At 54.9% G+C, this 14,178-nt stretch overlaps 1 long non-coding RNA gene across 1 annotated transcript in view; it reads right to left on the bottom strand.

Annotated features, from left to right (window-relative positions):
* Positions 1-1,092: 1,092 nt before the first annotated feature.
* Positions 1,093-14,178, bottom strand: part of LOC131573227 (uncharacterized) — a 41,436-nt gene continuing 28,350 nt past the window's right edge. The window contains exon 3 of the long non-coding RNA XR_009276150.1: positions 1,093-1,715. This is a non-coding gene — a long non-coding RNA (uncharacterized LOC131573227). The remainder of the gene's footprint in view (positions 1,716-14,178) is intronic.

Genomic DNA, 14,178 nt, shown 5'->3' with positions numbered 1-14,178 from the left:
GGTTTTGAGGGGTTTGGGTTTTGGGGTTTTTTTTTTCAATTTTTCTTTGTTCCACCCCCTGCTTCTGTATAGTAGCAAATTCAAATTTGTGTGTTCTTGCAGTATATCCGCGTTTCTCATTTTTAATCATAAAATTTTTGTTCACTTGAAAGAAATGCCTCTTGCAGCAGGGTCCTCCTTGCCCCAGCACACAAGTTTACATCGAGCAATAACAGCAATAACAAGGGAATCAAAGCTCTTCTCCAGCACTCTGGATCCTAGAGTTGAAAAAGACAATGGCTGGACCTGAGCATGAATTCAGATGAAGGATCAGCCACATAAAGTAATGCAGAGACAAATGAACAAATCCCCTGCCACCCATTAAAAACCTCGCTGGTTTTTGGAATTGTGATTTATTGGTGGTTCTGCAGGGAGCATGGTCCTCTCTTTGTAAAACCACATGCATTTTGGGGGATGTTTTACCTTCCAGAGAATGAAAACCGAGAGCTGGCAATTTAAGGCGCACACATTAAAACTGGAAATAAGATATATGCGTTAAACACAGCAGAGGATTAATCACAGGATGAACTGATGATGAAAGGGGCGTGTTCTCCTGGAGGAGAGGAAGGCTTAAGGACACAGCATGTGCTGTTGGACTCTGTGTAATAGGAACTGCATGGAATTCCCTGGGCTTTATTCTGTAGGACTGGCTGGATGAGTTAATGCTCTCTCTGGCTTTAAATCCCTGGACGTATGGATTACAAAACCATAAAAGAATTGGGCGAGATTTATTCCTGAAAGTTATTTATGGCACTGGTGTGCTGAAACAGCACAACAGTTGCTTTCCCAAAATGACAAAGAAATTAGTTTTAGTAACCATTTTAGTAACCATTTCCAAACTGGAAATCCTGGAAATGGGGTTTTTGGCTGATTTTCTTCATAACTGGATTAAATTGTATTTTTTTGAGATCAAGCCTGGACTCTTTGTGGACATATTTTCAAAACTATGAAGTTTTGAAACAAAGTACTGAAATCAGATTCTTAGGGTAACAAACAAAACCTGTGGCCATCTGTTTATAAAATAATTATCCCTTTATGTGGTAGCATTGTATTTACCATAAACCCTCAATTTAAATAATTTATGTGCTACTGCATTATGTTAGTTGAAGAAAAGTTTGAATTTTATTGGATGAGTATCTGCATTTTTCTCCTTTTCATCCCCACTGAAATTTCTTCAGTCACTTAAAAATAGCACATGCACACAGAGCAATTTTTTTAAAAAAAAAGTTTGTCTGTTTCCAAATATGTCTCCTTATAGTGTCAAATTCTATAGCTGCTCAGTGAAAATCAAGACCCAGACATCAAGCACTTTATCCTGTGGTCAGGAGAAATTGTCCTATTGACTTGAAATAATTTTGAAGGAAGTGCTGTTTTTCAATTAAATTATTATCTTCTTTAATATCACTGTGGCCTAGAGAAGAATCTCTAGGAATTTTCTTTGAGAGTGAACTAACATTTTCCAGTGCCTGAAAAACTGCATGTGACATCATGCTCAGCTCAGCACCTTATCAGATATTTCACTGTCATCCTAGGTGGGGTGCTGATTTAGAAATAAATCCTCACTTCATCTCCAGCTGCTTCTCTACCCTAAAGTTTCTTCTTCTACATGTAAGAACAGTGGTTAAAGCCTGAGAGAGGAGAACGCTGCTTTCCTGGCCACTCCAGAGGTCTTCAGGCTGAAAGGAGGAAAAGAAACAATAAAATATGTTTAAATGGCACAAGATTTTCATATTTCTGCTGTGTATGACAACTCAGACTGTGAATTGAAGCTTGTGATGGGTCATAAGAAGCACTGACACCAAAAATTCAAAAGAACATTTGTGCATTGCTACAGACAGAAAATTCTCTTTTGGGGAAGGAAAAATTCTCATATTTTGAGGTGAAGAGGGGTTTTTTCCTTCTTACACATACCATATAACCCCTTTGGCAGATGGGATGGAGTTTATTAGGTATTTTAACTTCTGTGGGCACAGAAGAGGGAGGGGAAGATGGACAAACCCTCTGGACATCCACACAGAACACATTGTGACTTTGCTGTGTGGCTGTTTTTCAATGCCTTTCTATCAGATAAAAAGTCACAGCTGATAAAAATACCTTACACCTTCAAGTACTCCAGCGAGCTGCTGTGTCAAGGGCACAGGAAGCTGGTGGAAAATAAATTCCCTTGCTGTCCAGCTGGTCCTCAGAGATCAGAGGGGCTGGGGAAAGCTGGGCTTCATTTCTGAATATAAAGAACTTGACACAGCAGGTCTGGTCATATTCACTGAGAGCTTTCACAGGCAAAAATTCACAAATACAGTGATTTACCAGCCCAGCCTCAAAGATCTGTTTGAGTTCAGGCAGAGCACGACCCTGATCCACAATCAGTGCAGGTTACTGAGGTGACAGGAAAGGAGCTTCAGGACAAATGCACTTGCTGCAGAGTGTTAGTATGCATGGTGACAGAAAATATAGTCACAGGGATCTATTTGTGACATGTGGACAGAAATATCATGTAAAAACATAAATGGGTATCCCTGAGTGTGCTCCAGCACCAGCTGCAGGTGCCAAGCTCACCCTTTGCTGCTTGATACCAAAAGACAAAAACTTTTCCAGCAGTACTAAAATGGGCAGGTTTCTACGTTTCTACATCTCATTAAAATGGTAAGATTCCCATAGTTTTTATAAATGTAACAAATTATCATATCTAACAAATATTGTCCATTTAGAAGAGCCATTGGTTAGGTAATTTTTTCCCCAAAAAATCTTTCCCACTGGAGTTGGTCCAGAGATTCTTTGCCCCACTTCTTATAATGTCTCCTTGTAAGTACTCTACTTGAAAATAAGGCTAAACAGTATTTCAGGAATGTGTTAGAAAGTTACCTTATTACTCCAAAATCTAAGAGAAAGGGTAGAACAAAATACCAGGAGCTACAAAACCAGGTATTAAAGTTCCACAATGTTACATATGTATCAAAAGTACATAAGAAGCAAAAAAATCTTTAGGAATCACCTTTAAGAGAAGAGACACAAGCAGGCAGAGGCTCCTGCTGACACCTCTTTGCAAAACCCCATTAAAGGAATCCATGTTTTAAAGGAAATGGAGTCAATTTTTTGCTCTTATATTGCCATAACTGAAGTATACCTACACATATGGGTTGAAATGTGTGTTATACTCTCAGAAAGCTTGCACTGAAAAAAAAAAAAGAAAAAACAAAAACAAAAACAAAACAAAAAACAAAATCAGCAGAAAAATAATCCAGAGTCTGGATTTTTGGGATCACAGCAGAAGGAATTGCCTGCACATTCGAAGCAGGAGTAGCATATGTAAAGCGATTTTTCAGCTGGAAGGGTCTGGCAGGGGACAGGGGATCATTTCTGATGCACCACATCATGGAAAAGAACAGCTCAGATGCTGGACCAGGACCATCCAGTCCCAGGAAAGCTGGTGGGACAGGCATTCCTGCCTCTGTGTGTGCGTGTACACACTCCACATGTGCACACCTGCACGTATAGAGCCTGATTTTAATTCTGTAAAACAGAAAATATGCCTGGCTCTCCTGTTAATTTTGAGTATGTGCTTTCCTTTGTAGGACTGACAGGGCAAAAGAAATGTTGAAGTGTAATCCTCAATAAGAAGAATGCCTGTAAAAGGCAAAACTGGCTGTCATGGTTCATGGGGAAAAGTGTTACTAAAGAATGCCATGCTAGGAGAAAGAAAAACTTGATATTAAAGAGAAAGAGGGGGGGGGGAAACATAATTTTGGTCTGCAATCCTTCTCTTCAGTCCCCCCTTACCTTCCTTTTTTCAACACCTCAGTTTTAATTTTCACCCTGTCTGTAGCCCCTGAATCAGATGAAATGGAATAATACATTTTGTTTCCTCTCCTTCTCCCCATTCATTAAGAAATGTCATCCTTCACCTTTTTCAATGGAGAATTGCTTTGATCGTTTCCAATTAATTACATGTGAGATTCTAGTAAAGGTCAAAATTTGATTGAGGGCTAAAAACCTATAATTAGCGATTTTGCTGGAATATTCTTCCAGTATCTGGCTCCTTTTCCCTATCAGGAAGAGGAAACAGCATGCAAGCACCCTTAGGAAACAGGGGACAGAAATGATGGGGAGTCCCAGCCCATCATTCACCATCCCTGGTGAAATCAGGACCAGAACTTGCTTCTCCCGGTTTCTTTTGCAACAAGCAGTCCTAACCTTCTTTTACCTATGAGAAAAGAAGAGAGAAGAGAGAAGAGAGAAGAGAGAAGAGAGAAGAGAGAAGAGAGAAGAGAGGGGAGGGGAGGGGAGGGGAGGGGAGGGGAGGGGAGGGAAGGGAAGGGAAGGGAAGGGAAGGGAAGGGAAGGGAAGGGAAGGGAAGGGAAGGGAAGGGAAGGGAAGGGAAGGGAAGGGAAGGGAAGGGAAGGGAAGGGAAGGGAAGGGAAGGGAAGGGAAGGGAAGGGAAGGGAAGGGAAGGGAAGGGAAGGGAAGGGAAGGGAAGGGAAGGGAAGGGAAGGGAAGGGAAGGGAAGGGAAGGGAAGGGAAGGGAAGGGAAGGGAAGGTGCGGGAAGGGAAGGGAAGGGAAGGGAAGGGAAGGGAAGGGAAGGGAAGGGAAGGGAAGGGAAGGTGCGGGAAGGGAAGGTGCGGGAAGGGAAGGGAAGGTGCGGGAAGGGAAGGGAAGGGAAGGGAAGGTGCGGGAAGGGAAGGGAAGGTGCGGGAAGGGAAGGGAAGGTGCGGGAAGGGAAGGTGCGGGAAGGGAAGGTGCGGGAAGGGAAGGGAAGGGAAGGGAAGGGAAGGGAAGGGAAGGGAAGGGAAGGGAAGGGAAGGGAAGGGAAGGGAAGGGAAGGGAAGGGAAGGGAAGGGAAGGGAAGGGAAGGGAAGGGAAGGGAAGGGAAGGGAAGGGAAGGGAAGGGAAGGGAAGGGAAGGGAAGGGAAGGGAAGGGAAGGGAAGGGAAGGGAAGGGAAGGGAAGGGAAGGGAAGGGAAGGGAAGGTGCGGGAAGGGAAGGTGCGGGAAGGTGCGGGAAGGTGCGGGAAGGTGCGGGAAGGGAAGGGAAGGGAAGGGAAGGGAAGGGAAGGGAAGGGAAGGGAAGGGAAGGGAAGGGAAGGGAAGGGAAGGGAAGGGAAGGGAAGGGAAGGGAAGGGAAGGGAAGGGAAGGGAAGGGAAGGGAAGGGAAGGGAAGGGAAGGGAAGGGAAGGGAAGGGAAGGGAAGGGAAGGGAAGGGAAGGAAGGGAAGGGAAGGGAAGGGAAGGTGCGGGAAGGGAAGGTGCGGGAAGGGAAGGGAAGGGAAGGGAAGGGAAGGGAAGGAAGGGAAGGGAAGGGAAGGGAAGGGAAGGGAAGGGAAGGGAAGGGAAGGGAAGGGAAGGGAAGGAAGGGAAGGGAAGGGAAGGGAAGGGAAGGGAAGGGAAGGGAAGGGAAGGGAAGGGAAGGGAAGGGAAGGGAAGGGAAGGGAAGGGAAGGGAAGGGAAGGGAAGGGAAGGTGCGGGAAGGGAAGGGAAGGGAAGGGAAGGGAAGGGAAGGGAAGGGAAGGGAAGGGAAGGGAAGGGAAGGGAAGGGAAGGGAAGGGAAGGAAGGGAAGGGAAGGGAAGGGAAGGGAAGGGAAGGGAAGGGAAGGGAAGGGAAGGGAAGGGAAGGGAAGGGAAGGGAAGGGAAGGGAAGGGAAGGGAAGGGAAGGGAAGGGAAGGGAAGGGAAGGGAAGGTGCGGGAAGGGAAGGAAGGGAAGGGAAGGTGCGGGAAGGTGCGGGAAGGGAAGGTGCGGGAAGGTGCGGGAAGGTGCGGGAAGGGAAGGGAAGGGAAGGGAAGGGAAGGGAAGGGAAGGAAGGGAAGGGAAGGGAAGGGAAGGGAAGGGAAGGGAAGGGAAGGGAAGGGAAGGGAAGGGAAGGGAAGGGAAGGGAAGGGAAGGGAAGGGAAGGGAAGGGAAGGGAAGGGAAGGGAAGGGAAGGGAAGGGAAGGGAAGGGAAGGGAAGGGAAGGGAAGGGAAGGGAAGGTGCGGGAAGGGAAGGTGCGGGAAGGGAAGGGAAGGTGCGGGAAGGGAAGGGAAGGTGCGGGAAGGGAAGGGAAGGGAAGGGAAGGTGCGGGAAGGGAAGGGAAGGGAAGGTGCGGGAAGGGAAGGTGCGGGAAGGGAAGGTGCGGGAAGGGAAGGGAAGGGAAGGGAAGGGAAGGGAAGGGAAGGGAAGGGAAGGGAAGGGAAGGGAAGGGAAGGGAAGGGAAGGGAAGGAAGGGAAGGGAAGGGAAGGGAAGGGAAGGGAAGGGAAGGGAAGGGAAGGGAAGGGAAGGGAAGGGAAGGGAAGGGAAGGGAAGGGAAGGGAAGGGAAGGGAAGGGAAGGGAAGGGAAGGGAAGGTGCGGGAAGGGAAGGTGCGGGAAGGGAAGGTGCGGGAAGGTGCGGGAAGGTGCGGGAAGGGAAGGGAAGGGAAGGGAAGGGAAGGGAAGGGAAGGGAAGGGAAGGGAAGGGAAGGGAAGGGAAGGGAAGGGAAGGGAAGGGAAGGGAAGGGAAGGGAAGGGAAGGGAAGGGAAGGGAAGGGAAGGGAAGGGAAGGGAAGGGAAGGGAAGGGAAGGGAAGGGAAGGGAAGGGAAGGGAAGGGAAGGGAAGGGAAGGGAAGGTGCGGGAAGGGAAGGTGCGGGAAGGGAAGGGAAGGGAAGGTGCGGGAAGGGAAGGTGCGGGAAGGGAAGGGAAGGGAAGGTGCGGGAAGGTGCGGGAAGGGAAGGTGCGGGAAGGGAAGGTGCGGGAAGGGAAGGTGCGGGAAGGGAAGGGAAGGGAAGGTGCGGGAAGGGAAGGGAAGGTGCGGGAAGGTGCGGGAAGGGAAGGGAAGGTGCGGGAAGGGAAGGTGCGGGAAGGGAAGGGAAGGGAAGGGAAGGGAAGGGAAGGGAAGGGAAGGGAAGGGAAGGGAAGGGAAGGGAAGGGAAGGGAAGGGAAGGGAAGGGAAGGGAAGGGAAGGGAAGGGAAGGGAAGGGAAGGGAAGGGAAGGGAAGGGAAGGGAAGGGAAGGGAAGGGAAGGGAAGGGAAGGGAAGGGAAGGGAAGGGAAGGGAAGGGAAGGGAAGGGAAGGTGCGGGAAGGGAAGGGAAGGGAAGGGAAGGGAAGGGAAGGGAAGGTGCGGGAAGGGAAGGGAAGGGAAGGGAAGGTGCGGGAAGGGAAGGGAAGGGAAGGGAAGGTGCGGGAAGGGAAGGGAAGGGAAGGGAAGGGAAGGGAAGGGAAGGGAAGGGAAGGGAAGGGAAGGGAAGGGAAGGAAGGGAAGGGAAGGGAAGGGAAGGGAAGGGAAGGGAAGGGAAGGGAAGGGAAGGGAAGGGAAGGGAAGGGAAGGGAAGGGAAGGGAAGGGAAGGGAAGGGAAGGGAAGGGAAGGAAGGGAAGGGAAGGGAAGGGAAGGGAAGGGAAGGGAAGGGAAGGGAAGGAAGGTGCGGGAAGGGAAGGTGCGGGAAGGGAAGGGAAGGGAAGGTGCGGGAAGGGAAGGGAAGGGAAGGGAAGGGAAGGGAAGGGAAGGGAAGGGAAGGGAAGGAAGGGAAGGGAAGGGAAGGGAAGGGAAGGGAAGGGAAGGGAAGGGAAGGGAAGGGAAGGGAAGGGAAGGGAAGGGAAGGGAAGGGAAGGGAAGGGAAGGGAAGGGAAGGGAAGGGAAGGAAGGGAAGGGAAGGGAAGGTGCGGGAAGGGAAGGTGCGGGAAGGGAAGGTGCGGGAAGGGAAGGGAAGGGAAGGGAAGGGAAGGGAAGGGAAGGGAAGGAAGGGAAGGGAAGGGAAGGGAAGGGAAGGGAAGGGAAGGGAAGGGAAGGGAAGGGAAGGGAAGGGAAGGGAAGGGAAGGGAAGGGAAGGGAAGGGAAGGGAAGGGAAGGGAAGGGAAGGAAGGGAAGGGAAGGGAAGGGAAGGGAAGGGAAGGGAAGGGAAGGGAAGGGAAGGGAAGGGAAGGGAAGGGAAGGGAAGGTGCGGGAAGGGAAGGGAAGGTGCAGGAAGGGAAGGTGCGGGAAGGTGCGGGAAGGTGCGGGAAGGTGCGGGAAGGTGCGGGAAGGGAAGGGAAGGGAAGGGAAGGGAAGGGAAGGGAAGGGAAGGGAAGGGAAGGGAAGGGAAGGGAAGGGAAGGGAAGGGAAGGGAAGGGAAGGGAAGGGAAGGGAAGGGAAGGGAAGGGAAGGGAAGGGAAGGGAAGGGAAGGGAAGGGAAGGGAAGGGAAGGGAAGGGAAGGGAAGGGAAGGGAAGGGAAGGGAAGGGAAGGGAAGGTGCGGGAAGGGAAGGGAAGGTGCGGGAAGGGAAGGGAAGGTGCGGGAAGGGAAGGGAAGGGAAGGGAAGGGAAGGGAAGGGAAGGGAAGGGAAGGGAAGGGAAGGGAAGGGAAGGGAAGGGAAGGGAAGGGAAGGGAAGGGAAGGGAAGGGAAGGGAAGGTGCGGGAAGGGAAGGTGCGGGAAGGGAAGGTGCGGGAAGGGAAGGTGCGGGAAGGGAAGGGAAGGGAAGGGAAGGGAAGGGAAGGGAAGGGAAGGGAAGGGAAGGGAAGGGAAGGGAAGGGAAGGGAAGGGAAGGGAAGGGAAGGGAAGGGAAGGGAAGGGAAGGGAAGGGAAGGGAAGGGAAGGGAAGGGAAGGGAAGGGAAGGGAAGGGAAGGGAAGGGAAGGGAAGGGAAGGGAAGGGAAGGTGCGGGAAGGGAAGGGAAGGTGCGGGAAGGGAAGGTGCGGGAAGGTGCGGGAAGGTGCGGGAAGGTGCGGGAAGGTGCGGGAAGGTGCGGGAAGGGAAGGGAAGGGAAGGGAAGGGAAGGGAAGGGAAGGGAAGGGAAGGGAAGGGAAGGGAAGGGAAGGGAAGGGAAGGGAAGGAAGGGAAGGGAAGGGAAGGGAAGGGAAGGGAAGGGAAGGGAAGGGAAGGGAAGGGAAGGGAAGGGAAGGGAAGGGAAGGGAAGGTGCGGGAAGGGAAGGTGCGGGAAGGTGCGGGAAGGTGCGGGAAGGTGCGGGAAGGTGCGGGAAGGTGCGGGAAGGTGCGGGAAGGGAAGGGAAGGGAAGGGAAGGGAAGGGAAGGGAAGGGAAGGGAAGGGAAGGGAAGGGAAGGGAAGGGAAGGGAAGGGAAGGGAAGGGAAGGGAAGGGAAGGGAAGGGAAGGAAGGGAAGGGAAGGGAAGGGAAGGGAAGGGAAGGGAAGGGAAGGGAAGGGAAGGTGCGGGAAGGGAAGGTGCGGGAAGGGAAGGGAAGGTGCGGGAAGGGAAGGGAAGGTGCGGGAAGGGAAGGTGCGGGAAGGTGCGGGAAGGGAAGGTGCGGGAAGGGAAGGGAAGGGAAGGGAAGGGAAGGGAAGGGAAGGGAAGGGAAGGGAAGGGAAGGAAGGGAAGGGAAGGAGGGAAGGGAAGGGAAGGGAAGGGAAGGGAAGGGAAGGGAAGGGAAGGGAAGGGAAGGGAAGGAAGGGAAGGGAAGGGAAGGGAAGGGAAGGGAAGGGAAGGGAAGGGAAGGGAAGGGAAGGGAAGGGAAGGGAAGGGAAGGGAAGGAAGGGAAGGGAAGGGAAGGGAAGGGAAGGGAAGGTGCGGGAAGGGAAGGGAAGGGAAGGTGCGGGAAGGGAAGGGAAGGGAAGGGAAGGGAAGGGAAGGGAAGGGAAGGGAAGGGAAGGGAAGGGAAGGGAAGGGAAGGGAAGGGAAGGGAAGGGAAGGGAAGGGAAGGGAAGGGAAGGGAAGGGAAGGGAAGGGAAGGGAAGGGAAGGGAAGGGAAGGGAAGGGAAGGGAAGGGAAGGGAAGGGAAGGGAAGGGAAGGGAAGGGAAGGGAAGGGAAGGGAAGGGAAGGTGCGGGAAGGGAAGGTGCGGGAAGGGAAGGGAAGGGAAGGGAAGGGAAGGGAAGGGAAGGAAGGGAAGGGAAGGGAAGGGAAGGGAAGGGAAGGGAAGGGAAGGGAAGGGAAGGGAAGGGAAGGGAAGGGAAGGGAAGGGAAGGGAAGGGAAGGGAAGGGAAGGGAAGGGAAGGGAAGGGAAGGGAAGGGAAGGGAAGGTGCGGGAAGGGAAGGGAAGGTGCGGGAAGGGAAGGTGCGGGAAGGTGCGGGAAGGTGCGGGAAGGTGCGGGAAGGTGCGGGAAGGTGCGGGAAGGGAAGGGAAGGGAAGGGAAGGGAAGGGAAGGGAAGGGAAGGGAAGGGAAGGGAAGGGAAGGGAAGGAAGGGAAGGGAAGGGAAGGGAAGGGAAGGAAGGGAAGGGAAGGGAAGGGAAGGGAAGGGAAGGGAAGGGAAGGGAAGGGAAGGGAAGGGAAGGGAAGGGAAGGGAAGGGAAGGGAAGGTGCGGGAAGGGAAGGGAAGGGAAGGGAAGGGAAGGGAAGGGAAGGGAAGGGAAGGGAAGGGAAGGGAAGGGAAGGGAAGGGAAGGGAAGGGAAGGGAAGGGAAGGGAAGGGAAGGGAAGGGAAGGGAAGGGAAGGGAAGGGAAGGGAAGGGAAGGGAAGGGAAGGGAAGGGAAGGGAAGGGAAGGGAAGGGAAGGGAAGGGAAGGGAAGGTGCGGGAAGGGAAGGGAAGGTGCGGGAAGGGAAGGGAAGGGAAGGGAAGGGAAGGGAAGGGAAGGGAAGGGAAGGGAAGGGAAGGAAGGGAAGGGAAGGGAAGGGAAGGGAAGGGAAGGGAAGGGAAGGGAAGGGGAAGGGAAGGGAAGGGAAGGGAAGGGAAGGGAAGGGAAGGAAGGGAAGGGAAGGGAAGGGAAGGGAAGGGAAGGGAAGGTGCGGGAAGGGAAGGTGCGGGAAGGGAAGGGAAGGTGCGGGAAGGGAAGGGAAGGGAAGGGAAGGTGCGGGAAGGGAAGGGAAGGGAAGGGAAGGGAAGGTGCGGGAAGGGAAGGGAAGGTGCGGGAAGGGAAGGTGCGGGAAGGGAAGGGAAGGGAAGGGAAGGGAAGGGAAGGGAAGGGAAGGGAAGGGAAGGGAAGGGAAGGGAAGGGAAGGGAAGGGAAGGGAAGGGAAGGGAAGGGAAGGGAAGGGAAGGGAAGGGAAGGGAAGGGAAGGGAAGGGAAGGGAAGGGAAGGGAAGGGAAGGGAAGGGAAGGGAAGGGAAGGGAAGGGAAGGAAGGGAAGGGAAGGGAAGGGAAGGGAAGGGAAGGGAAGGGAAGGTGCGGGAAGGGAAGGTGCGGGAAGGGAAGGGAAGGTGCGGGAAGGGAAGGGAAGGGAAGGGAAGGGAAGGGAAGGGAAGGGAAGGGAAGGGAAGGGAAGGGAAGGGAAGGGAAGGGAAGGGAAGGGAAGGGAAGGGAAGGGAAGGGAAGGGAAGGGAAGGGAAGGGAAGGGAAGGGAAGGGAAGGGAAGGGAAGGGAAGGGAAGGGAAGGGAAGGGAAGGGAAGGGAAGGGAAGGGAAGGGAAGGGAAGGGAAGGGAAGGGAAGGGAAGGGAAGGGAAGGGAAGGGAAGGTGCGGGAAGGGAAGGGAAGGGAAGGGAAGGGAAGGGAAGGGAAGGGAAGGGAAGGGAAGGGAAGGGAAGGGAAGGGAAGGGAAGGGAAGGGAAGGGAAGGGAAGGGAAGGGAAGGGAAGGGAAGGGAAGGGAAGGGAAGGGAAGGGAAGGGAAGGGAAAGGAAGGGAAGGTGCGGGAAGGGAAGGGAAGGGAAGGGAAGGGAAGGAAGGGAAGGGAAGGGAAGGGAAGGGAAGGGAAGGGAAGGGAAGGGAAGGGAAGGGAAGGGAAGGGAAGGGAAGGGAAGGGAAGGGAAGGGAAGGAGGGAAGGGAAGGGAAGGGAAGGGAAGGAAGGGAAGGGAAGGGAAGGGAAGGGAAGGGAAGGGAAGGGAAGGGAAGGGAAGGGAAGGTGCGGGAAGGGAAGGTGCGGGAAGGGAAGGGAAGGGAAGGGAAGGGAAGGGAAGGGAAGGGAAGGTGCGGGAAGGGAAGGGAAGGTGCGGGAAGGGAAGGTGCGGGAAGGTGCGGGAAGGTGCGGGAAGGGAAGGGAAGGGAAGGGAAGGGAAGGGAAGGGAAGGGAAGGGAAGGGAAGGGAAGGGAAGGGAAGGGAAGGGAAGGGAAGGGAAGGGAAGGGAAGGGAAGGGAAGGGAAGGGAAGGGAAGGGAAGGGAAGGGAAGGGAAGGGAAGGGAAGGGAAGGGAAGGGAAGGGAAGGGAAGGGAAGGGAAGGGAAGGGAAGGTGCGGGAAGGGAAGGGAAGGGAAGGGAAGGGAAGGGAAGGGAAGGGAAGGGAAGGGAAGGGAAGGGAAGGGAAGGGAAGGGAAGGGAAGGGAAGGGAAGGGAAGGGAAGGGAAGGGAAGGGAAGGGAAGGGAAGGGAAGGGAAGGGAAGGGAAGGGAAGGGAAGGGAAGGGAAGGGAAGGGAAGGGAAGGGAAGGGAAGGGAAGGGAAGGGAAGGGAAGGGAAGGGAAGGGAAGGGAAGGGAAGGGAAGGGAAGGGAAGGGAAGGTGCGGGAAGGGAAGGTGCGGGAAGGGAAGGGAAGGTGCGGGAAGGGAAGGGAAGGGAAGGGAAGGGAAGGGAAGGGAAGGGAAGGGAAGGGAAGGGAAGGGAAGGGAAGGGAAGGGAAGGGAAGGGAAGGGAAGGGAAGGGAAGGGAAGGGAAGGGAAGGGAAGGGAAGGGAAGGGAAGGGAAGGGAAGGAAGGGAAGGGAAGGGAAGGGAAGGGAAGGGAAGGGAAGGGAAGGGAAGGGAAGGGAAGGTGCGGGAAGGTGCGGGAAGGGAAGGGAAGGGAAGGGAAGGGAAGGAAGGGAAGGGAAGGGAAGGGAAGGGAAGGGAAGGGAAGGGAAGGGAAGGGAAGGGAAGGGAAGGGAAGGGAAGGGAAGGGAAGGGAAGGGAAGGGAAGGGAAGGGAAGGGAAGGGAAGGGAAGGGAAGGGAAGGGAAGGGAAGGGAAGGGAAGGGAAGGGAAGGGAAGGGAAGGGAAGGGAAGGGAAGGGAAGGGAAGGGAAGGGAAGGGAAGGGAAGGGAAGGGAAGGGAAGGGAAGGGAAGGGAAGGGAAGGGAAGGGAAGGGAAGGGAAGGGAAGGGAAGGGAAGGGAAGGGAAGGGAAGGGAAGGTGCGGGAAGGTGCGGGAAGGGAAGGTGCGGGAAGGGAAGGGAAGGGAAGGGAAGGGAAGGGAAGGGAAGGTGCGGGAAGGTGCGGGAAGGTGCGGGAAGGGAAGGGAAGGGAAGGGAAGGGAAGGGAAGGGAAGGAAGGGAAGGGAAGGGAAGGGAAGGGAAGGGAAGGGAAGGGAAGGGAAGGGAAGGGAAGGGAAGGGAAGGGAAGGGAAGGGAAGGGAAGGGAAGGGAAGGGAAGGGAAGGGAAGGGAAGGGAAGGTGCGGGAAGGGAAGGTGCGGGAAGGTGCGGGAAGGTGCGGGAAGGTGCGGGAAGGGAAGGGAAGGGAAGGGAAGGGAAGGGAAGGGAAGGGAAGGGAAGGGAAGGGAAGGGAAGGGAAGGGAAGGGAAGGGAAGGGAAGGGAAGGGAAGGGAAGGGAAGGGAAGGGAAGGGAAGGGAAGGGAAGGGAAGGGAAGGGAAGGGAAGGGAAGGGAAGGGAAGGGAAGGGAAGGGAAGGGAAGGGAAGGGAAGGGAAGGGAAGGGAAGGGAAGGGAAGGGAAGGTGCGGGAAGGGAAGGGAAGGGAAGGGAAGGGAAGGGAAGGGAAGGGAAGGGAAGGGAAGGGAAGGGAAGGGAAGGGAAGGGAAGGGAAGGGAAGGGAAGGGAAGGGAAGGGAAGGGAAGGGAAGGGAAGGGAAGGGAAGGGAAGGGAAGGGAAGGGAAGGGAAGGGAAGGGAAGGGAAGGGAAGGGAAGGGAAGGGAAGGGAAGGTGCGGGAAGGGAAGGGAAGGTGCGGGAAGGGAAGGGAAGGTGCGGGAAGGTGCGGGAAGGTGCGGGAAGGGAAGGGAAGGGAAGGGAAGGGAAGGGAAGGGAAGGGAAGGGAAGGGAAGGGAAGGGAAGGGAAGGGAAGGGAAGGGAAGGGAAGGGAAGGAAGGGAAGGGAAGGGAAGGGAAGGGAAGGGAAGGGAAGGGAAGGGAAGGAAGGGAAGGGAAGGGAAGGGAAGGGAAGGGAAGGGAAGGGAAGGGAAGGGAAGGGAAGGTGCGGGAAGGGAAGGTGCGGGAAGGGAAGGTGCGGGAAGGGAAGGGAAGGGAAGGGAAGGGAAGGGAAGGGAAGGGAAGGGAAGGGAAGGGAAGGGAAGGGAAGGGAAGGGAAGGGAAGGGAAGGGAAGGGAAGGGAAGGGAAGGGAAGGGAAGGGAAGGGAAGGGAAGGGAAGGGAAGGGAAGGGAAGGGAAGGGAAGGGAAGGGAAGGGAAGGGAAGGGAAGGGAAGGGAAGGGAAGGGAAGGTGCGGGAAGGTGCGGGAAGGTGCGGGAAGGGAAGGGAAA

This window comes from Poecile atricapillus, chromosome Z, assembly GCF_030490865.1.
Source record: "Poecile atricapillus isolate bPoeAtr1 chromosome Z, bPoeAtr1.hap1, whole genome shotgun sequence".
NCBI lineage: Eukaryota > Metazoa > Chordata > Aves > Passeriformes > Paridae > Poecile > Poecile atricapillus.
Note: the sequence above shows the minus strand (reverse complement) of the source record. Positions and strands in the feature narration are given on the sequence as shown.